This window comes from Stigmatopora argus, unplaced genomic scaffold (genome assembly GCF_051989625.1).
Source record: "Stigmatopora argus isolate UIUO_Sarg unplaced genomic scaffold, RoL_Sarg_1.0 HiC_scaffold_38, whole genome shotgun sequence".
In the NCBI taxonomy this organism is placed as follows: domain Eukaryota; kingdom Metazoa; phylum Chordata; class Actinopteri; order Syngnathiformes; family Syngnathidae; genus Stigmatopora; species Stigmatopora argus.
Window position 1 is genome coordinate 418,587 of NW_027520052.1, and position 23,307 is coordinate 441,893.

Genomic DNA, 23,307 nt, shown 5'->3' on the forward strand with positions numbered 1-23,307 from the left:
ATGTATATTGACCATTCTGTATAAAATAATCTTCCAGGGTAGTTGTGAAGTAAAGTTATGCCACAATCAATGTACCTAATATGGGCACTTTTATGACAACGAGTGCTTGCATTGGAACTGGTCTTGGGTGGTTCTGGTTGGTCCATTTACCCTGAATTTTTGTCTCCTATGAGGGTAGATGTATATTGACCATTCTGTATAAAATAATCTTCCAGGGTAGTTGTGAAGTAAAGTTATGCCACAATCAATGTACCTAATATGGGCACTTTTATGACAACGAGTGCTTGTCTTGGAACTGGTCCTGAGCGGTTCTGGTTGGTCCATTTACCCTGAATTTTTGTCTCATATGAGGGGAGATGTATATTGACCATTTTCTATAAAATAATCTTCCAGGGAGTTTCTGGGTGGATGTTAGGCAAGAATAAGTGTCCAAATTGGGGTAATTTTCGTTAAAAATAGTGGTTGCATTGGAACTGGTCTTGGGTGGTTCTGTTTGCTCCATTTAACCTGAATTTTTGTCTCATATGAGGGTAGATGTATATTGACCATTCTGTATAAAATAATCTTCCAGGGTAGTTGTGAAGTAAAGTTATGCCACAAACAGTGTGCCTAATTTGGGCACTTTTATGACAACGAGTGCTTGTATTGGAACTGGTCCTGATTGGTTCTGGTTGGTCCATTTACCCAGGAATGGTGTCTTATTTGTGGGTAGATGTATAATTCACAATATTGTGTAAAATTAGTCTTCCAGGGAGGTTCTGGGGGGATGTTAGGCAAGAAATAGTGCCCAAATTGGGGTAAATTGCGTTAAAAATAGTGGTTGTCTTGGAACTGGTCTTGGGTGGTTCTGGTTGGTCCATTTAACCTGAATTTTTGTCTCATATGAGGGTAGATGTATATTGACAATTCTGTATAAAATAATCTTCCAGGGTAGTTGTGAAGTAAAGTTATGCCACAAACAGTGTGCCTAATTTGGGCACTTTTATGACAACGAGTGCTTGTGTTGGAACTGGTCCTGAGTGGTTCTGGTTGGTCCATTTACCCAGGAATGGTGTCTTATTTGTGGGCAGATAAATACTTCACAATTTTGTGTAAAATTAGTCTTCCAGGGAGGTTCTGGGGGGATGTTAGGCAAGAATAAGTGCCCAAATTGGGGTAAATTGCGTCAAAAATAGTGGTTGTCTTGGAACTGGTCTTGGGTGGTTCTGGTTGGTCCATTTACCCTGAATTTTTGTCTCCTATGAGGGTAGATGTATATTGACCATTCTGTATAAAATAATCTTCCAGGGTAGTTGTGAAGTAAAGTTATGCCACAATCAATGTACCTAATATGGGCACTTTTATGACAACGAGTGCTTGTCTTGGAACTGGTCCTGAGCGGTTCTGGTTGGTCCATTTACCCTGAATTTTTGTCTCATATGAGGGGAGATGTATATTGACCATTTTCTATAAAATAATCTTCCAGGGAGTTTCTGGGTGGATGTTAGGCAAGAATAAGTGTCCAAATTGGGGTAATTTTCGTTAAAAATAGTGGTTGCATTGGAACTGGTCTTGGGTGGTTCTGTTTGGTCCATTTAACCTGAATTTTTGTCTCATATGAGGGTAGATGTATATTGACCATTCTGTATAAAATAATCTTCCAGGGTAGTTGTGAAGTAAAGTTATGCCACAAACAGTGTGCCTAATTTGGGCACTTTTATGACAACGAGTGCTTGTATTGGAACTGGTCCTGATTGGTTCTGGTTGGTCCATTTACCCAGGAATGGTGTCTTATTTGTGGGTAGATGTATAATTCACAATATTGTGTAAAATTAGTCTTCCAGGGAGGTTCTGGGGGGATGTTAGGCAAGAAATAGTGCCCAAATTGGGGTAAATTGCGTTAAAAATAGTGGTTGTCTTGGAACTGGTCTTGGGTGGTTCTGGTTGGTCCATTTAACCTGAATTTTTGTCTCATATGAGGGTAGATGTATATTGACAATTCTGTATAAAATAATCTTCCAGGGTAGTTGTGAAGTAAAGTTATGCCACAAACAGTGTGCCTAATTTGGGCACTTTTATGACAACGAGTGCTTGTGTTGGAACTGGTCCTGAGTGGTTCTGGTTGGTCCATTTACCCAGGAATGGTGTCTTATTTGTGGGTAGATGTATACTTCACAATTTTGTGTAAAATTAGTCTTCCAGGGAGGTTCTGGGGGGATGTTAGGCAAGAATAAGTGCCCAAATTGGGGTAAATTGCGTCAAAAATAGTGGTTGTCTTGGAACTGGTCTTGGGTGGTTTTGGTTGGTCCATTTACCCTGAATTTTTGTCTCCTATGAGGGTAGATGTATATTGACCATTCTGTATAAAATAATCTTCCAGGGTAGTTGTGAAGTAAAGTTATGCCACAATCAATGTACCTAATATGGGCACTTTTATGACAACGAGTGCTTGCATTGGAACTGGTCTTGGGTGGTTCTGGTTGGTCCATTTACCCTGAATTTTTGTCTCCTATGAGGGTAGATGTATATTGACCATTCTGTATAAAATAATCTTCCAGGGTAGTTGTGAAGTAAAGTTATGCCACAATCAATGTACCTAATATGGGCACTTTTATGACAACGAGTGCTTGTCTTGGAACTGGTCCTGAGCGGTTCTGGTTGGTCCATTTACCCTGAATTTTTGTCTCATATGAGGGGAGATGTATATTGACCATTTTCTATAAAATAATCTTCCAGGGAGTTTCTGGGTGGATGTTAGGCAAGAATAAGTGTCCAAATTGGGGTAATTTTCGTTAAAAATAGTGGTTGCATTGGAACTGGTCTTGGGTGGTTCTGTTTGGTCCATTTAACCTGAATTTTTGTCTCATATGAGGGTAGATGTATATTGACCATTCTGTATAAAATAATCTTCCAGGGTAGTTGTGAAGTAAAGTTATGCCACAAACAGTGTGCCTAATTTGGGCACTTTTATGACAACGAGTGCTTGTATTGGAACTGGTCCTGATTGGTTCTGGTTGGTCCATTTACCCAGGAATGGTGTCTTATTTGTGGGTAGATGTATAATTCACAATATTGTGTAAAATTAGTCTTCCAGGGAGGTTCTGGGGGGATGTTAGGCAAGAAATAGTGCCCAAATTGGGGTAAATTGCGTTAAAAATAGTGGTTGTCTTGGAACTGGTCTTGGGTGGTTCTGGTTGGTCCATTTAACCTGAATTTTTGTCTCATATGAGGGTAGATGTATATTGACAATTCTGTATAAAATAATCTTCCAGGGTAGTTGTGAAGTAAAGTTATGCCACAAACAGTGTGCCTAATTTGGGCACTTTTATGACAACGAGTGCTTGTGTTGGAACTGGTCCTGAGTGGTTCTGGTTGGTCCATTTACCCAGGAATGGTGTCTTATTTGTGGGTAGATGTATACTTCACAATTTTGTGTAAAATTAGTCTTCCAGGGAGGTTCTGGGGGGATGTTAGGCAAGAATAAGTGCCCAAATTGGGGTAAATTGCGTCAAAAATAGTGGTTGTCTTGGAACTGGTCTTGGGTGGTTTTGGTTGGTCCATTTACCCTGAATTTTTGTCTCCTATGAGGGTAGATGTATATTGACCATTCTGTATAAAATAATCTTCCAGGGTAGTTGTGAAGTAAAGTTATGCCACAATCAATGTACCTAATATGGGCACTTTTATGACAACGAGTGCTTGCATTGGAACTGGTCTTGGGTGGTTCTGGTTGGTCCATTTACCCTGAATTTTTGTCTGCTATGAGGGTAGATGTATATTGACCATTCTGTATAAAATAATCTTCCAGGGTAGTTGTGAAGTAAAGTTATGCCACAATCAATGTACCTAATATGGGCACTTTTATGACAACGAGTGCTTGTCTTGGAACTGGTCCTGAGCGGTTCTGGTTGGTCCATTTACCCTGAATTTTTGTCTCATATGAGGGGAGATGTATATTGACCATTTTCTATAAAATAATCTTCCAGGGAGTTTCTGGGTGGATGTTAGGCAAGAATAAGTGTCCAAATTGGGGTAATTTTCGTTAAAAATAGTGGTTGCATTGGAACTGGTCTTGGGTGGTTCTGTTTGGTCCATTTAACCTGAATTTTTGTCTCATATGAGGGTAGATGTATATTGACCATTCTGTATAAAATAATCTTCCAGGGTAGTTGTGAAGTAAAGTTATGCCACAAACAGTGTGCCTAATTTGGGCACTTTTATGACAACGAGTGCTTGTATTGGAACTGGTCCTGATTGGTTCTGGTTGGTCCATTTACCCAGGAATGGTGTCTTATTTGTGGGTAGATGTATAATTCACAATATTGTGTAAAATTAGTCTTCCAGGGAGGTTCTGGGGGGATGTTAGGCAAGAAATAGTGCCCAAATTGGGGTAAATTGCGTTAAAAATAGTGGTTGTCTTGGAACTGGTCTTGGGTGGTTCTGGTTGGTCCATTTAACCTGAATTTTTGTCTCATATGAGGGTAGATGTATATTGACAATTCTGTATAAAATAATCTTCCAGGGTAGTTGTGAAGTAAAGTTATGCCACAAACAGTGTGCCTAATTTGGGCACTTTTATGACAACGAGTGCTTGTGTTGGAACTGGTCCTGAGCGGTTCTGGTTGGTCCATTTACCCTGAATTTTTGTCTCATATGAGGGGAGATGTATATTGACCATTTTCTATAAAATAATCTTCCAGGGAGTTTCTGGGTGGATGTTAGGCAAGAATAAGTGTCCAAATTGGGGTAATTTTCGTTAAAAATAGTGGTTGCATTGGAACTGGTCTTGGGTGGTTCTGTTTGGTCCATTTAACCTGAATTTTTGTCTCATATGAGGGTAGATGTATATTGACCATTCTGTATAAAATAATCTTCCAGGGTAGTTGTGAAGTAAAGTTATGCCACAAACAGTGTGCCTAATTTGGGCACTTTTATGACAACGAGTGCTTGTATTGGAACTGGTCCTGATTGGTTCTGGTTGGTCCATTTACCCAGGAATGGTGTCTTATTTGTGGGTAGATGTATAATTCACAATATTGTGTAAAATTAGTCTTCCAGGGAGGTTCTGGGGGGATGTTAGGCAAGAAATAGTGCCCAAATTGGGGTAAATTGCGTTAAAAATAGTGGTTGTCTTGGAACTGGTCTTGGGTGGTTCTGGTTGGTCCATTTAACCTGAATTTTTGTCTCATATGAGGGTAGATGTATATTGACAATTCTGTATAAAATAATCTTCCAGGGTAGTTGTGAAGTAAAGTTATGCCACAAACAGTGTGCCTAATTTGGGCACTTTTATGACAACGAGTGCTTGTGTTGGAACTGGTCCTGAGTGGTTCTGGTTGGTCCATTTACCCAGGAATGGTGTCTTATTTGTGGGTAGATGTATACTTCACAATTTTGTGTAAAATTAGTCTTCCAGGGAGGTTCTGGGGGGATGTTAGGCAAGAATAAGTGCCCAAATTGGGGTAAATTGTGTCAAAAATAGTGGTTGTCTTGGAACTGGTCTTGGGTGGTTCTGGTTGGTCCATTTACCCTGAATTTTTGTCTCCTATGAGGGTAGATGTATATTGACCATTCTGTATAAAATAATCTTCCAGGGTAGTTGTGAAGTAAAGTTATGCCACAATCAATGTACCTAATATGGGCACTTTTATGACAACGAGTGCTTGTCTTGGAACTGGTCCTGAGCGGTTCTGGTTGGTCCATTTACCCTGAATTTTTGTCTCATATGAGGGGAGATGTATATTGACCATTTTCTATAAAATAATCTTCCAGGGAGTTTCTGGGTGGATGTTAGGCAAGAATAAGTGTCCAAATTGGGGTAATTTTCGTTAAAAATAGTGGTTGCATTGGAACTGGTCTTGGGTGGTTCTGTTTGGTCCATTTAACCTGAATTTTTGTCTCATATGAGGGTAGATGTATATTGACCATTCTGTATAAAATAATCTTCCAGGGTAGTTGTGAAGTAAAGTTATGCCACAAACAGTGTGCCTAATTTGGGCACTTTTATGACAACGAGTGCTTGTATTGGAACTGGTCCTGATTGGTTCTGGTTGGTCCATTTACCCAGGAATGGTGTCTTATTTGTGGGTAGATGTATAATTCACAATATTGTGTAAAATTAGTCTTCCAGGGAGGTTCTGGGGGGATGTTAGGCAAGAAATAGTTCCCAAATTGGGGTAAATTGCGTTAAAAATAGTGGTTGTCTTGGAACTGGTCTTGGGTGGTTCTGGTTGGTCCATTTAACCTGAATTTTTGTCTCATATGAGGGTAGATGTATATTGACAATTCTGTATAAAATAATCTTCCAGGGTAGTTGTGAAGTAAAGTTATGCCACAAACAGTGTGCCTAATTTGGGCACTTTTATGACAACGAGTGCTTGTGTTGGAACTGGTCCTGAGCGGTTCTGGTTGGTCCATTTACCCTGAATTTTTGTCTCATATGAGGGGAGATGTATATTGACCATTTTCTATAAAATAATCTTCCAGGGAGTTACTGGGTGGATGTTAGGCAAGAATAAGTGTCCAAATTGGGGTAATTTTCGTTAAAAATAGTGGTTGCATTGGAACTGGTCTTGGGTGGTTCTGTTTGGTCCATTTAACCTGAATTTTTGTCTCATATGAGGGTAGATGTATATTGACCATTCTGTATAAAATAATCTTCCAGGGTAGTTGTGAAGTAAAGTTATGCCACAAACAGTGTGCCTAATTTGGGCACTTTTATGACAACGAGTGCTTGTATTGGAACTGGTCCTGATTGGTTCTGGTTGGTCCATTTACCCAGGAATGGTGTCTTATTTGTGGGTAGATGTATAATTCACAATATTGTGTAAAATTAGTCTTCCAGGGAGGTTCTGGGGGGATGTTAGGCAAGAAATAGTGCCCAAATTGGGGTAAATTGCGTTAAAAATAGTGGTTGTCTTGGAACTGGTCTTGGGTGGTTCTGGTTGGTCCATTTAACCTGAATTTTTGTCTCATATGAGGGTAGATGTATATTGACAATTCTGTATAAAATAATCTTCCAGGGTAGTTGTGAAGTAAAGTTATGCCACAAAGAGTGTGCCTAATTTGGGCACTTTTATGACAACGAGTGCTTGTGTTGGAACTGGTCCTGAGTGGTTCTGGTTGGTCCATTTACCCAGGAATGGTGTCTTATTTGTGGGCAGATGTATACTTCACAATTTTGTGTAAAATTAGTCTTCCAGGGAGGTTCTGGGGGGATGTTAGGCAAGAATAAGTGCCCAAATTGGGGTAAATTGCGTCAAAAATAGTGGTTGTCTTGGAACTGGTCTTGGGTGGTTCTGGTTGGTCCATTTACCCTGAATTTTTGTCTACTATGAGGGTAGATGTATATTGACCATTCTGTATAAAATAATCTTCCAGGGTAGTTGTGAAGTAAAGTTATGCCACAATCAATGTACCTAATATGGGCACTTTTATGACAACGAGTGCTTGTCTTGGAACTGGTCCTGAGCGGTTCTGGTTGGTCCATTTACCCTGAATTTTTGTCTCATATGAGGGGAGATGTATATTGACCATTTTCTATAAAATAATCTTCCAGGGAGTTTCTGGGTGGATGTTAGGCAAGAATAAGTGTCCAAATTGGGGTAATTTTCGTTAAAAATAGTGGTTGCATTGGAACTGGTCTTGGGTGGTTCTGTTTGGTCCATTTAACCTGAATTTTTGTCTCATATGAGGGTAGATGTATATTGACCATTCTGTATAAAATAATCTTCCAGGGTAGTTGTGAAGTAAAGTTATGCCACAAACAGTGTGCCTAATTTGGGCACTTTTATGACAACGAGTGCTTGTATTGGAACTGGTCCTGATTGGTTCTGGTTGGTCCATTTACCCAGGAATGGTGTCTTATTTGTGGGTAGATGTATAATTCACAATATTGTGTAAAATTAGTCTTCCAGGGAGGTTCTGGGGGGATGTTAGGCAAGAAATAGTGCCCAAATTGGGGTAAATTGCGTTAAAAATAGTGGTTGTCTTGGAACTGGTCTTGGGTGGTTCTGGTTGGTCCATTTAACCTGAATTTTTGTCTCATATGAGGGTAGATGTATATTGACAATTCTGTATAAAATAATCTTCCAGGGTAGTTGTGAAGTAAAGTTATGCCACAAACAGTGTGCCTAATTTGGGCACTTTTATGACAACGAGTGCTTGTGTTGGAACTGGTCCTGAGCGGTTCTGGTTGGTCCATTTACCCTGAATTTTTGTCTCATATGAGGGGAGATGTATATTGACCATTTTCTATAAAATAATCTTCCAGGGAGTTTCTGGGTGGATGTTAGGCAAGAATAAGTGTCCAAATTGGGGTAATTTTCGTTAAAAATAGTGGTTGCATTGGAACTGGTCTTGGGTGGTTCTGTTTGGTCCATTTAACCTGAATTTTTGTCTCATATGAGGGTAGATGTATATTGACCATTCTGTATAAAATAATCTTCCAGGGTAGTTGTGAAGTAAAGTTATGCCACAAACAGTGTGCCTAATTTGGGCACTTTTATGACAACGAGTGCTTGTATTGGAACTGGTCCTGATTGGTTCTGGTTGGTCCATTTACCCAGGAATGGTGTCTTATTTGTGGGTAGATGTATAATTCACAATATTGTGTAAAATTAGTCTTCCAGGGAGGTTCTGGGGGGATGTTAGGCAAGAAATAGTGCCCAAATTGGGGTAAATTGCGTTAAAAATAGTGGTTGTCTTGGAACTGGTCTTGGGTGGTTCTGGTTGGTCCATTTAACCTGAATTTTTGTCTCATATGAGGGTAGATGTATATTGACAATTCTGTATAAAATAATCTTCCAGGGTAGTTGTGAAGTAAAGTTATGCCACAAACAGTGTGCCTAATTTGGGCACTTTTATGACAACGAGTGCTTGTGTTGGAACTGGTCCTGAGTGGTTCTGGTTGGTCCATTTACCCAGGAATGGTGTCTTATTTGTGGGTAGATGTATACTTCACAATTTTGTGTAAAATTAGTCTTCCAGGGAGGTTCTGGGGGGATGTTAGGCAAGAATAAGTGCCCAAATTGGGGTAAATTGCGTCAAAAATTGTGGTTGTCTTGGAACTGGTCTTGGGTGGTTTTGGTTGGTCCATTTACCCTGAATTTTTGTCTCCTATGAGGGTAGATGTATATTGACCATTCTGTATAAAATAATCTTCCAGGGTAGTTGTGAAGTAAAGTTATGCCACAATCAATGTACCTAATATGGGCACTTTTATGACAACGAGTGCTTGCATTGGAACTGGTCTTGGGTGGTTCTGGTTGGTCCATTTACCCTGAATTTTTGTCTCATATGAGGGGAGATGTATATTGACCATTTTCTATAAAATAATCTTCCAGGGAGTTTCTGGGTGGATGTTAGGCAAGAATAAGTGTCCAAATTGGGGTAATTTTCGTTAAAAATAGTGGTTGCATTGGAACTGGTCTTGGGTGGTTCTGTTTGGTCCATTTAACCTGAATTTTTGTCTCATATGAGGGTAGATGTATATTGACCATTATGTATAAAATAATCTTCCAGGGTAGTTGTGAAGTAAAGTTATGCCACAAACAGTGTGCCTAATTTGGGCACTTTTATGACAACGAGTGCTTGTATTGGAACTGGTCCTGATTGGTTCTGGTTGGTCCATTTACCCAGGAATGGTGTCTTATTTGTGGGTAGATGTATAATTCACAATATTGTGTAAAATTAGTCTTCCAGGGAGGTTCTGGGGGGATGTTAGGCAAGAAATAGTGCCCAAATTGGGGTAAATTGCGTTAAAAATAGTGGTTGTCTTGGAACTGGTCTTGGGTGGTTCTGGTTGGTCCATTTAACCTGAATTTTTGTCTCATATGAGGGTAGATGTATATTGACAATTCTGTATAAAATAATCTTCCAGGGTAGTTGTGAAGTAAAGTTATGCCACAAACAGCGTGCCTAATTTGGGCACTTTTATGACAACGAGTGCTTGTGTTGGAACTGGTCCTGAGCGGTTCTGGTTGGTCCATTTACCCTGAATTTTTGTCTCATATGAGGGGAGATGTATATTGACCATTTTCTATAAAATAATCTTCCAGGGAGTTTCTGGGTGGATGTTAGGCAAGAATAAGTGTCCAAATTGGGGTAATTTTCGTTAAAAATAGTGGTTGCATTGGAACTGGTCTTGGGTGGTTCTGTTTGGTCCATTTAACCTGAATTTTTGTCTCATATGAGGGTAGATGTATATTGACCATTCTGTATAAAATAATCTTCCAGGGTAGTTGTGAAGTAAAGTTATGCCACAAACAGTGTGCCTAATTTGGGCACTTTTATGACAACGAGTGCTTGTATTGGAACTGGTCCTGATTGGTTCTGGTTGGTCCATTTACCCAGGAATGGTGTCTTATTTGTGGGTAGATGTATAATTCACAATATTGTGTAAAATTAGTCTTCCAGGGAGGTTCTGGGGGGATGTTAGGCAAGAAATAGTGCCCAAATTGGGGTAAATTGCGTTAAAAATAGTGGTTGTCTTGGAACTGGTCTTGGGTGGTTCTGGTTGGTCCATTTAACCTGAATTTTTGTCTCATATGAGGGTAGATGTATATTGACAATTCTGTATAAAATAATCTTCCAGGGTAGTTGTGAAGTAAAGTTATGCCACAAACAGTGTGCCTAATTTGGGCACTTTTATGACAACGAGTGCTTGTGTTGGAACTGGTCCTGAGTGGTTCTGGTTGGTCCATTTACCCAGGAATGGTGTCTTATTTGTGGGTAGATGTATACTTCACAATTTTGTGTAAAATTAGTCTTCCAGGGAGGTTCTGGGGGGATGTTAGGCAAGAATAAGTGCCCAAATTGGGGTAAATTGCGTCAAAAATAGTGGTTGTCTTGGAACTGGTCTTGGGTGGTTTTGGTTGGTCCATTTACCCTGAATTTTTGTCTCCTATGAGGGTAGATGTATATTGACCATTCTGTATAAAATAATCTTCCAGGGTAGTTGTGAAGTAAAGTTATGCCACAATCAATGTACCTAATATGGGCACTTTTATGACAACGAGTGCTTGCATTGGAACTGGTCTTGGGTGGTTCTGGTTGGTCCATTTACCCTGAATTTTTGTCTCCTATGAGGGTAGATGTATATTGAACATTCTGTATAAAATAATCTTCCAGGGTAGTTGTGAAGTAAAGTTATGCCACAATCAATGTACCTAATATGGGCACTTTTATGACAACGAGTGCTTGTCTTGGAACTGGTCCTGAGCGGTTCTGGTTGGTCCATTTACCCTGAATTTTTGTCTCATATGAGGGGAGATGTATATTGACCATTTTCTATAAAATAATCTTCCAGGGAGTTTCTGGGTGGATGTTAGGCAAGAATAAGTGTCCAAATTGGGGTAATTTTCGTTAAAAATAGTGGTTGCATTGGAACTGATCTTGGGTGGTTCTGTTTGGTCCATTTAACCTGAATTTTTGTCTCATATGAGGGTAGATGTATATTGACCATTCTGTATAAAATAATCTTCCAGGGTAGTTGTGAAGTAAAGTTATGCCACAAACAGTGTGCCTAATTTGGGCACTTTTATGACAACGAGTGCTTGTATTGGAACTGGTCCTGATTGGTTCTGGTTGGTCCATTTACCCAGGAATGGTGTCTTATTTGTGGGTAGATATATAATTCACAATATTGTGTAAAATTAGTCTTCCAGGGAGGTTCTGGGGGGATGTTAGGCAAGAAATAGTGCCCAAATTGGGGTAAATTGCGTTAAAAATAGTGGTTGTCTTGGAACTGGTCTTGGGTGGTTCTGGTTGGTCCATTTAACCTGAATTTTTGTCTCATATGAGGGTAGATGTATATTGACAATTCTGTATAAAATAATCTTCCAGGGTAGTTGTGAAGTAAAGTTATGCCACAAACAGTGTGCCTAATTTGGGCACTTTTATGACAACGAGTGCTTGTGTTGGAACTGGTCCTGAGTGGTTCTGGTTGGTCCATTTACCCAGGAATGGTGTCTTATTTGTGGGCAGATGTATACTTCACAATTTTGTGTAAAATTAGTCTTCCAGGGAGGTTCTGGGGGGATGTTAGGCAAGAATAAGTGCCCAAATTGGGGTAAATTGCGTCAAAAATAGTGGTTGTCTTGGAACTGGTCTTGGGTGGTTCTGGTTGGTCCATTTACCCTGAATTTTTGTCTCCTATGAGGGTAGATGTATATTGACCATTCTGTATAAAATAATCTTCCAGGGTAGTTGTGAAGTAAAGTTATGCCACAATCAATGTACCTAATATGGGCACTTTTATGACAACGAGTGCTTGTCTTGGAACTGGTCCTGAGCGGTTCTGGTTGGTCCATTTACCCTGAATTTTTGTCTCATATGAGGGGAGATGTATATTGACCATTTTCTATAAAATAATCTTCCAGGGAGTTTCTGGGTGGATGTTAGGCAAGAATAAGTGTCCAAATTGGGGTAATTTTCGTTAAAAATAGTGGTTGCATTGGAACTGGTCTTGGGTGGTTCTGTTTGGTCCATTTAACCTGAATTTTTGTCTCATATGAGGGTAGATGTATATTGACCATTCTGTATAAAATAATCTTCCAGGGTAGTTGTGAAGTAAAGTTATGCCACAAACAGTGTGCCTAATTTGGGCACTTTTATGACAACGAGTGCTTGTATTGGAACTGGTCCTGATTGGTTCTGGTTGGTCCATTTACCCAGGAATGGTGTCTTATTTGTGGGTAGATGTATAATTCACAATATTGTGTAAAATTAGTCTTCCAGGGAGGTTCTGGGGGGATGTTAGGCAAGAAATAGTGCCCAAATTGGGGTAAATTGCGTTAAAAATAGTGGTTGTCTTGGAACTGGTCTTGGGTGGTTCTGGTTGGTCCATTTAACCTGAATTTTTGTCTCATATGAGGGTAGATGTATATTGACCATTCTGTATAAAATAATCTTCCAGGGTAGTTGTGAAGTAAAGTTATGCCACAAACAGTGTGCCTAATTTGGGCACTTTTATGACAACGAGTGCTTGTATTGGAACTGGTCCTGATTGGTTCTGGTTGGTCCATTTACCCAGGAATGGTGTCTTATTTGTGGGTAGATGTATAATTCACAATATTGTGTAAAATTAGTCTTCCAGGGAGGTTCTGGGGGGATGTTAGGCAAGAAATAGTGCCCAAATTGGGGTAAATTGCGTTAAAAATAGTGGTTGTCTTGGAACTGGTCTTGGGTGGTTCTGGTTGGTCCATTTAACCTGAATTTTTGTCTCATATGAGGGTAGATGTATATTGACAATTCTGTATAAAATAATCTTCCAGGGTAGTTGTGAAGTAAAGTTATGCCACAAACAGTGTGCCTAATTTGGGCACTTTTATGACAACGAGTGCTTGTGTTGGAACTGGTCCTGAGTGGTTCTGGTTGGTCCATTTACCCAGGAATGGTGTCTTATTTGTGGGTAGATGTATACTTCACAATTTTGTGTAAAATTAGTCTTCCAGGGAGGTTCTGGGGGGATGTTAGGCAAGAATAAGTGCCCAAATTGGGGTAAATTGCGTCAAAAATAGTGGTTGTCTTGGAACTGGTCTTGGGTGGTTCTGGTTGGTCCATTTACTCTGAATTTTTGTCTCCTATGAGGGTAGATGTATATTGACCATTCTGTATAAAATAATCTTCCAGGGTAGTTGTGAAGTAAAGTTATGCCACAATCAATGTACCTAATATGGGCACTTTTATGACAACGAGTGCTTGTGTTGGAACTGGTCCTGAGCGGTTCTGGTTGGTCCATTTACCCTGAATTTTTGTCTCATATGAGGGGAGATGTATATTGACCATTTTCTATAAAATAATCTTCCAGGGAGTTTCTGGGTGGATGTTAGGCAAGAATAAGTGTCCAAATTGGGGTAATTTTCGTTAAAAATAGTGGTTGCATTGGAACTGGTCTTGGGTGGTTCTGTTTGGTCCTTTTAACCTGAATTTTTGTCTCATATGAGGGTAGATGTATATTGACCATTCTGTATAAAATAATCTTCCAGGGTAGTTGTGAAGTAAAGTTATGCCACAAACAGTGTGCCTAATTTGGGCACTTTTATGACAACGAGTGCTTGTATTGGAACTGGTCCTGATTGGTTCTGGTTGGTCCATTTACCCAGGAATGGTGTCTTATTTGTGGGTAGATGTATAATTCACAATATTGTGTAAAATTAGTCTTCCAGGGAGGTTCTGGGGGGATGTTAGGCAAGAAATAGTGCCCAAATTGGGGTAAATTGCGTTAAAAATAGTGGTTGTCTTGGAACTGGTCTTGGGTGGTTCTGGTTGGTCCATTTAACCTGAATTTTTGTCTCATATGAGGGTAGATGTATATTGACAATTCTGTATAAAATAATCTTCCAGGGTAGTTGTGAAGTAAAGTTATGCCACAAACAGTGTGCCTAATTTGGGCACTTTTATGACAACGAGTGCTTGTGTTGGAACTGGTCCTGAGTGGTTCTGGTTGGTCCATTTACCCAGGAATGGTGTCTTATTTGTGGGTAGATGTATACTTCACAATTTTGTGTAAAATTAGTCTTCCAGGGAGGTTCTGGGGGGATGTTAGGCAAGAATAAGTGCCCAAATTGGGGTAAATTGTGTCAAAAATAGTGGTTGTCTTGGAACTGGTCTTGGGTGGTTCTGGTTGGTCCATTTACCCTGAATTTTTGTCTCCTATGAGGGTAGATGTATATTGACCATTCTGTATAAAATAATCTTCCAGGGTAGTTGTGAAGTAAAGTTATGCCACAATCAATGTACCTAATATGGGCACTTTTATGACAACGAGTGCTTGTCTTGGAACTGGTCCTGAGCGGTTCTGGTTGGTCCATTTACCCTGAATTTTTGTCTCATATGAGGGGAGATGTATATTGACCATTTTCTATAAAATAATCTTCCAGGGAGTTTCTGGGTGGATGTTAGGCAAGAATAAGTGTCCAAATTGGGGTAATTTTCGTTAAAAATAGTGGTTGCATTGGAACTGGTCTTGGGTGGTTCTGTTTGGTCCATTTAACCTGAATTTTTGTCTCATATGAGGGTAGATGTATATTGACCATTCTGTATAAAATAATCTTCCAGGGTAGTTGTGAAGTAAAGTTATGCCACAAACAGTGTGCCTAATTTGGGCACTTTTATGACAACGAGTGCTTGTATTGGAACTGGTCCTGATTGGTTCTGGTTGGTCCATTTACCCAGGAATGGTGTCTTATTTGTGGGTAGATGTATAATTCACAATATTGTGTAAAATTAGTCTTCCAGGGAGGTTCTGGGGGGATGTTAGGCAAGAAATAGTGCCCAAATTGGGGTAAATTGCGTTAAAAATAGTGGTTGTCTTGGAACTGGTCTTGGGTGGTTCTGGTTGGTCCATTTAACCTGAATTTTTGTCTCATATGAGGGTAGATGTATATTGACAATTCTGTATAAAATAATCTTCCAGGGTAGTTGTGAAGTAAAGTTATGCCACAAACAGTGTGCCTAATTTGGGCACTTTTATGACAACGAGTGCTTGTATTGGAACTGGTCCTGATTGGTTCTGGTTGGTCCATTTACCCAGGAATGGTGTCTTATTTGTGGGTAGATGTATAATTCACAATATTGTGTAAAATTAGTCTTCCAGGGAGGTTCTGGGGGGATGTTAGGCAAGAAATAGTGCCCAAATTGGGGTAAATTGCGTTAAAAATAGTGGTTGTCTTGGAACTGGTCTTGGGTGGTTCTGGTTGGTCCATTTAACCTGAATTTTTGTCTCATATGAGGGTAGATGTATATTGACAATTCTGTATAAAATAATCTTCCAGGGTAGTTGTGAAGTAAAGTTATGCCACAAACAGTGTGCCTAATTTGGGCACTTTTATGACAACGAGTGCTTGTGTTGGAACTGGTCCTGAGTGGTTCTGGTTGGTCCATTTACCCAGGAATGGTGTCTTATTTGTGGGTAGATGTATACTTCACAATTTTGAGTAAAATTAGTCTTCCAGGGAGGTTCTGGGGGGATGTTAGGCAAGAATAAGTGCCCAAATTGGGGTAAATTGCGTCAAAAATAGTGGTTGTCTTGGAACTGGTCTTGGGTGGTTCTGGTTGGTCCATTTACCCTGAATTTTTGTCTCCTATGAGGGTAGATGTATATTGACCATTCTGTATAAAATAATCTTCCAGGGTAGTTGTGAAGTAAAGTTATGCCACAATCAATGTACCTAATATGGGCACTTTTATGACAACGAGTGCTTGTGTTGGAACTGGTCCTGAGCGGTTCTGGTTGGTCCATTTACCCTGAATTTTTGTCTCATATGAGGGGAGATGTATATTGACCATTTTCTATAAAATAATCTTCCAGGGAGTTTCTGGGTGGATGTTAGGCAAGAATAAGTGTCCAAATTGGGGTAATTTTCGTTAAAAATAGTGGTTGCATTGGAACTGGTCTTGGGTGGTTCTGTTTGGTCCTTTTAACCTGAATTTTTGTCTCATATGAGGGTAGATGTATATTGACCATTCTGTATAAAATAATCTTCCAGGGTAGTTGTGAAGTAAAGTTATGCCACAAACAGTGTGCCTAATTTGGGCACTTTTATGACAACGAGTGCTTGTATTGGAACTGGTCCTGATTGGTTCTGGTTGGTCCATTTACCCAGGAATGGTGTCTTATTTGTGGGTAGATGTATAATTCACAATATTGTGTAAAATTAGTCTTCCAGGGAGGTTCTGGGGGGATGTTAGGCAAGAAATAGTGCCCAAATTGGGGTAAATTGCGTTAAAAATAGTGGTTGTCTTGGAACTGGTCTTGGGTGGTTCTGGTTGGTCCATTTAACCTGAATTTTTGTCTCATATGAGGGTAGATGTATATTGACAATTCTGTATAAAATAATCTTCCAGGGTAGTTGTGAAGTAAAGTTATGCCACAAACAGTGTGCCTAATTTGGGCACTTTTATGACAACGAGTGCTTGTGTTGGAACTGGTCCTGAGTGGTTCTGGTTGGTCCATTTACCCAGGAATGGTGTCTTATTTGTGGGTAGATGTATACTTCACAATTTTGTGTAAAATTAGTCTTCCAGGGAGGTTCTGGGGGGATGTTAGGCAAGAATAAGTGCCCAAATTGGGGTAAATTGTGTCAAAAATAGTGGTTGTCTTGGAACTGGTCTTGGGTGGTTCTGGTTGGTCCATTTACCCTGAATTTTTGTCTCATATGAGGGTAGATGTATATTGACCATTCTGTATAAAATAATCTTCCAGGGTAGTTGTGAAGTAAAGTTATGCCACAAACAGTGTGCCTAATTTGGGCACTTTTATGACAACGAGTGCTTGTATTGGAACTGGTCCTGATTGGTTCTGGTTGGTCCATTTACCCAGGAATGGTGTCTTATTTGTGGGTAGATGTATAATTCACAATATTGTGTAAAATTAGTCTTCCAGGGAGGTTCTGGGGGGATGTTAGGCAAGAAATAGTTCCCAAATTGGGGTAAATTGCGTTAAAAATAGTGGTTGTCTTGGAACTGGTCTTGGGTGGTTCTGGTTGGTCCATTTAACCTGAATTTTTGTCTCATATGAGGGTAGATGTATATTGACAATTCTGTATAAAATAATCTTCCAGGGTAGTTGTGAAGTAAAGTTATGCCACAAACAGTGTGCCTAATTTGGGCACTTTTATGACAACGAGTGCTTGTGTTGGAACTGGTCCTGAGCGGTTCTGGTTGGTCCATTTACCCTGAATTTTTGTCTCATATGAGGGGAGATGTATATTGACCATTTTCTATAAAATAATCTTCCAGGGAGTTACTGGGTGGATGTTAGGCAAGAATAAGTGTCCAAATTGGGGTAATTTTCGTTAAAAATAGTGGTTGCATTGGAACTGGTCTTGGGTGGTTCTGTTTGGTCCATTTAACCTGAATTTTTGTCTCATATGAGGGTAGATGTATATTGACCATTCTGTATAAAATAATCTTCCAGGGTAGTTGTGAAGTAAAGTTATGCCACAAACAGTGTGCCTAATTTGGGCACTTTTATGACAACGAGTGCTTGTATTGGAACTGGTCCTGATTGGTTCTGGTTGGTCCATTTACCCAGGAATGGTGTCTTATTTGTGGGTAGATGTATAATTCACAATATTGTGTAAAATTAGTCTTCCAGGGAGGTTCTGGGGGGATGTTAGGCAAGAAATAGTGCCCAAATTGGGGTAAATTGCGTTAAAAATAGTGGTTGTCTTGGAACTGGTCTTGGGTGGTTCTGGTTGGTCCATTTAACCTGAATTTTTGTCTCATATGAGGGTAGATGTATATTGACAATTCTGTATAAAATAATCTTCCAGGGTAGTTGTGAAGTAAAGTTATGCCACAAACAGTGTGCCTAATTTGGGCACTTTTATGACAACGAGTGCTTGTGTTGGAACTGGTCCTGAGTGGTTCTGGTTGGTCCATTTACCCAGGAATGGTGTCTTATTTGTGGGCAGATGTATACTTCACAATTTTGTGTAAAATTAGTCTTCCAGGGAGGTTCTGGGGGGATGTTAGGCAAGAATAAGTGCCCAAATTGGGGTAAATTGCGTCAAAAATAGTGGTTGTCTTGGAACTGGTCTTGGGTGGTTCTGGTTGGTCCATTTACCCTGAATTTTTGTCTACTATGAGGGTAGATGTATATTGACCATTCTGTATAAAATAATCTTCCAGGGTAGTTGTGAAGTAAAGTTATGCCACAATCAATGTACCTAATATGGGCACTTTTATGACAACGAGTGCTTGTCTTGGAACTGGTCCTGAGCGGTTCTGGTTGGTCCATTTACCCTGAATTTTTGTCTCATATGAGGGGAGATGTATATTGACCATTTTCTATAAAATAATCTTCCAGGGAGTTTCTGGGTGGATGTTAGGCAAGAATAAGTGTCCAAATTGGGGTAATTTTCGTTAAAAATAGTGGTTGCATTGGAACTGGTCTTGGGTGGTTCTGTTTGGTCCATTTAACCTGAATTTTTGTCTCATATGAGGGTAGATGTATATTGACCATTCTGTATAAAATAATCTTCCAGGGTAGTTGTGAAGTAAAGTTATGCCACAAACAGTGTGCCTAATTTGGGCACTTTTATGACAACGAGTGCTTGTATTGGAACTGGTCCTGATTGGTTCTGGTTGGTCCATTTACCCAGGAATGGTGTCTTATTTGTGGGTAGATGTATAATTCACAATATTGTGTAAAATTAGTCTTCCAGGGAGGTTCTGGGGGGATGTTAGGCAAGAAATAGTGCCCAAATTGGGGTAAATTGCGTTAAAAATAGTGGTTGTCTTGGAACTGGTCTTGGGTGGTTCTGGTTGGTCCATTTAACCTGAATTTTTGTCTCATATGAGGGTAGATGTATATTGACAATTCTGTATAAAATAATCTTCCAGGGTAGTTGTGAAGTAAAGTTATGCCACAAACAGTGTGCCTAATTTGGGCACTTTTATGACAACGAGTGCTTGTGTTGGAACTGGTCCTGAGCGGTTCTGGTTGGTCCATTTACCCTGAATTTTTGTCTCATATGAGGGGAGATGTATATTGACCATTTTCTATAAAATAATCTTCCAGGGAGTTTCTGGGTGGATGTTAGGCAAGAATAAGTGTCCAAATTGGGGTAATTTTCGTTAAAAATAGTGGTTGCATTGGAACTGGTCTTGGGTGGTTCTGTTTGGTCCATTTAACCTGAATTTTTGTCTCATATGAGGGTAGATGTATATTGACCATTCTGTATAAAATAATCTTCCAGGGTAGTTGTGAAGTAAAGTTATGCCACAAACAGTGTGCCTAATTTGGGCACTTTTATGACAACGAGTGCTTGTATTGGAACTGGTCCTGATTGGTTCTGGTTGGTCCATTTACCCAGGAATGGTGTCTTATTTGTGGGTAGATGTATAATTCACAATATTGTGTAAAATTAGTCTTCCAGGGAGGTTCTGGGGGGATGTTAGGCAAGAAATAGTGCCCAAATTGGGGTAAATTGCGTTAAAAATAGTGGTTGTCTTGGAACTGGTCTTGGGTGGTTCTGGTTGGTCCATTTAACCTGAATTTTTGTCTCATATGAGGGTAGATGTATATTGACAATTCTGTATAAAATAATCTTCCAGGGTAGTTGTGAAGTAAAGTTATGCCACAAACAGTGTGCCTAATTTGGGCACTTTTATGACAACGAGTGCTTGTGTTGGAACTGGTCCTGAGTGGTTCTGGTTGGTCCATTTACCCAGGAATGGTGTCTTATTTGTGGGTAGATGTATACTTCACAATTTTGTGTAAAATTAGTCTTCCAGGGAGGTTCTGGGGGGATGTTAGGCAAGAATAAGTGCCCAAATTGGGGTAAATTGCGTCAAAAATTGTGGTTGTCTTGGAACTGGTCTTGGGTGGTTTTGGTTGGTCCATTTACCCTGAATTTTTGTCTCCTATGAGGGTAGATGTATATTGACCATTCTGTATAAAATAATCTTCCAGGGTAGTTGTGAAGTAAAGTTATGCCACAATCAATGTACCTAATATGGGCACTTTTATGACAACGAGTGCTTGCATTGGAACTGGTCTTGGGTGGTTCTGGTTGGTCCATTTACCCTGAATTTTTGTCTCATATGAGGGGAGATGTATATTGACCATTTTCTATAAAATAATCTTCCAGGGAGTTTCTGGGTGGATGTTAGGCAAGAATAAGTGTCCAAATTGGGGTAATTTTCGTTAAAAATAGTGGTTGCATTGGAACTGGTCTTGGGTGGTTCTGTTTGGTCCATTTAACCTGAATTTTTGTCTCATATGAGGGTAGATGTATATTGACCATTATGTATAAAATAATCTTCCAGGGTAGTTGTGAAGTAAAGTTATGCCACAAACAGTGTGCCTAATTTGGGCACTTTTATGACAACGAGTGCTTGTATTGGAACTGGTCCTGATTGGTTCTGGTTGGTCCATTTACCCAGGAATGGTGTCTTATTTGTGGGTAGATGTATAATTCACAATATTGTGTAAAATTAGTCTTCCAGGGAGGTTCTGGGGGGATGTTAGGCAAGAAATAGTGCCCAAATTGGGGTAAATTGCGTTAAAAATAGTGGTTGTCTTGGAACTGGTCTTGGGTGGTTCTGGTTGGTCCATTTAACCTGAATTTTTGTCTCATATGAGGGTAGATGTATATTGACAATTCTGTATAAAATAATCTTCCAGGGTAGTTGTGAAGTAAAGTTATGCCACAAACAGCGTGCCTAATTTGGGCACTTTTATGACAACGAGTGCTTGTGTTGGAACTGGTCCTGAGCGGTTCTGGTTGGTCCATTTACCCTGAATTTTTGTCTCATATGAGGGGAGATGTATATTGACCATTTTCTATAAAATAATCTTCCAGGGAGTTTCTGGGTGGATGTTAGGCAAGAATAAGTGTCCAAATTGGGGTAATTTTCGTTAAAAATAGTGGTTGCATTGGAACTGGTCTTGGGTGGTTCTGTTTGGTCCATTTAACCTGAATTTTTGTCTCATATGAGGGTAGATGTATATTGACCATTCTGTATAAAATAATCTTCCAGGGTAGTTGTGAAGTAAAGTTATGCCACAAACAGTGTGCCTAATTTGGGCACTTTTATGACAACGAGTGCTTGTATTGGAACTGGTCCTGATTGGTTCTGGTTGGTCCATTTACCCAGGAATGGTGTCTTATTTGTGGGTAGATGTATAATTCACAATATTGTGTAAAATTAGTCTTCCAGGGAGGTTCTGGGGGGATGTTAGGCAAGAAATAGTGCCCAAATTGGGGTAAATTGCGTTAAAAATAGTGGTTGTCTTGGAACTGGTCTTGGGTGGTTCTGGTTGGTCCATTTAACCTGAATTTTTGTCTCATATGAGGGTAGATGTATATTGACAATTCTGTATAAAATAATCTTCCAGGGTAGTTGTGAAGTAAAGTTATGCCACAAACAGTGTGCCTAATTTGGGCACTTTTATGACAACGAGTGCTTGTGTTGGAACTGGTCCTGAGTGGTTCTGGTTGGTCCATTTACCCAGGAATGGTGTCTTATTTGTGGGTAGATGTATACTTCACAATTTTGTGTAAAATTAGTCTTCCAGGGAGGTTCTGGGGGGATGTTAGGCAAGAATAAGTGCCCAAATTGGGGTAAATTGCGTCAAAAATAGTGGTTGTCTTGGAACTGGTCTTGGGTGGTTTTGGTTGGTCCATTTACCCTGAATTTTTGTCTCCTATGAGGGTAGATGTATATTGACCATTCTGTATAAAATAATCTTCCAGGGTAGTTGTGAAGTAAAGTTATGCCACAATCAATGTACCTAATATGGGCACTTTTATGACAACGAGTGCTTGCATTGGAACTGGTCTTGGGTGGTTCTGGTTGGTCCATTTACCCTGAATTTTTGTCTCCTATGAGGGTAGATGTATATTGAACATTCTGTATAAAATAATCTTCCAGGGTAGTTGTGAAGTAAAGTTATGCCACAATCAATGTACCTAATATGGGCACTTTTATGACAACGAGTGCTTGTCTTGGAACTGGTCCTGAGCGGTTCTGGTTGGTCCATTTACCCTGAATTTTTGTCTCATATGAGGGGAGATGTATATTGACCATTTTCTATAAAATAATCTTCCAGGGAGTTTCTGGGTGGATGTTAGGCAAGAATAAGTGTCCAAATTGGGGTAATTTTCGTTAAAAATAGTGGTTGCATTGGAACTGATCTTGGGTGGTTCTGTTTGGTCCATTTAACCTGAATTTTTGTCTCATATGAGGGTAGATGTATATTGACCATTCTGTATAAAATAATCTTCCAGGGTAGTTGTGAAGTAAAGTTATGCCACAAACAGTGTGCCTAATTTGGGCACTTTTATGACAACGAGTGCTTGTATTGGAACTGGTCCTGATTGGTTCTGGTTGGTCCATTTACCCAGGAATGGTGTCTTATTTGTGGGTAGATATATAATTCACAATATTGTGTAAAATTAGTCTTCCAGGGAGGTTCTGGGGGGATGTTAGGCAAGAAATAGTGCCCAAATTGGGGTAAATTGCGTTAAAAATAGTGGTTGTCTTGGAACTGGTCTTGGGTGGTTCTGGTTGGTCCATTTAACCTGAATTTTTGTCTCATATGAGGGTAGATGTATATTGACAATTCTGTATAAAATAATCTTCCAGGGTAGTTGTGAAGTAAAGTTATGCCACAAACAGTGTGCCTAATTTGGGCACTTTTATGACAACGAGTGCTTGTGTTGGAACTGGTCCTGAGTGGTTCTGGTTGGTCCATTTACCCAGGAATGGTGTCTTATTTGTGGGCAGATGTATACTTCACAATTTTGTGTAAAATTAGTCTTCCAGGGAGGTTCTGGGGGGATGTTAGGCAAGAATAAGTGCCCAAATTGGGGT